The sequence below is a fragment of the Microtus ochrogaster genome, chromosome 2, assembly GCF_000317375.1.
Source record: "Microtus ochrogaster isolate Prairie Vole_2 chromosome 2, MicOch1.0, whole genome shotgun sequence".
Lineage (NCBI taxonomy): Eukaryota > Metazoa > Chordata > Mammalia > Rodentia > Cricetidae > Microtus > Microtus ochrogaster.
This window is the reverse complement of record NC_022010.1, coordinates 16492401-16494127: the sequence shown is the minus strand read 5'-3', so window position 1 is coordinate 16494127 and position 1727 is coordinate 16492401. Positions and strand designations below refer to the sequence as shown.

Sequence of the window (1727 nt, the reverse complement as noted above, 5' to 3'; positions counted from 1 at the left end):
AATAAAATCTCGTCCTTCCTTTTATTTTCATTTTAAACCGTCAACTGTTGTCGTGGCTCTCACTTTGATCCGTCCGCTATAGTTGCGGCCCTATTACCCCACTCTCCCTTCTACCGGCAAGAGCAGAAAACCCACTTTTTGTCGCGGATCCCCAATCTTTACCTTGAGGATTATCCGGTGCACCCCCTGACTGCAGCAAGTTTTGGGCTCCACAGAGAGAGGTTTGGAGGTTCCCCGTACGCTTGTCCCCGTACAGGCCACCACCTGTCACGGCCACCCTCGACCCAGAAGGATGATGCAACCACCGGAGCTCTTCTCACTGCAGTTTATTCCAGGATTTTATTAACTTTCTCTCTCTCTCCCCTCTCTCTCCCCGGGCAAACCTCTCCCAGCCCTTAAAAAGGCACGGGCTTCCAACCCTGGATTGCCAGGTGGGCACTGCCTATAGGCCCATGCATATGCAAGCAGCTGATGATCATTGTGTGATAATAGCATAGCCATAGGAGTTGATTATACATCTCCATCAGGTGTGGCTTCACGCAGCTCGCTACTCTTTCATTGAAGCAATTGTCAGAGCAACCTAAACCAATTCCCTAATCATCTTCACTAACTGTCTTAAGCACTTGTATCTTTAAATCATTGATTCAACTAAGCAACATTGTTCTATAAAAATCATTGTCATTATGATCTACAAGTAAATTACCCAGTGAGGAGTGTGATTTTTCTCATGAAACAATCACACTATACTAGATACAGTAGGATTCTTCCACTCAACAACCACACTGGAGTCAACCCCCTGCCCCCACACCGGGCAGGGTTTAGTTGTGCTAACTGGTGAGCTGTACTCAATAAGCTCTATTGCCAACTGCAGTTCCTCCCACATGCTCACCTCCAGTTCCCAGTACCTACATGGTAGCTCACAACCATTTAAACTCCAGTTTCAGGGGATCCAATGCCCACTTCTGGCCTCCTTGGGCATTGCACAGATGTAGTATATGTACACATGCAAGCAAAACATTCATACATAAAGCAAAATAATTTTGTTTTTGTTTTGTTTTTCGTGACAGGGTTTCTTTGGAACTCACTCTGTAGGCCAGGGCTCCTGTCTCTGCCTCTATAGTACTGAAATTAAAGGCATATGCCACTATCACATGGCTTTAAAAAAAAATAAGAGAAATTTCATAATGAATGGTATGGGTTGTTAGATTAATAGACATCTGATACAAAAATGGAAAATGCCTACACCATGGTACATTATTGTAAAATTTTAGATTATCCAAAATAAAGTGAGAATTTTGAAGTTTCTAGAAATAAAACACACATATATACGAAATGATGAGGAATTAGGAAAAGACTAGGCTAGTCAGTAGGTTTCTCGATGCAAAAATAGAGACATATTTTCACAACCCATGGGAAACTGATTCCCAAAGTATAAATCAACTGCGAAGACAACACAAAGCTGGGTTTTGTATCTGCTTATGCAGTCAAAGACCACAGCTGCTGGAAGTGCTGGGACAGCTGAAACGGCCTTGCTGTTTAGAGCAGAAAGCAAATACCGGGGAGGGGAGTCTGCTTTAGGCTGAAAGAGACCTTTGAATCATTTGGGGGAGATCTGACTGAAAGAAGTCAGCTTTGCCGGGCGATGGTGGCGCACGCCTTTAATCCCAGCACTCGGGAGGCAGAGGCAGGCGGATCTCTGTGAGTTCGAGACCAGCCTGGTCTACAGA

The 1727-nt window shown here is 44.5% G+C and overlaps 1 protein-coding gene across 1 annotated transcript in view; it reads left to right on the top strand.

The window, feature by feature from the left end:
- The window catches only part of Hectd4 (HECT domain E3 ubiquitin protein ligase 4), a 198724-nt gene that overhangs the window by 66371 nt on the left and 130626 nt on the right, over nt 1–1727 (top strand). The gene's annotated exons all lie outside the window — the stretch shown is intronic.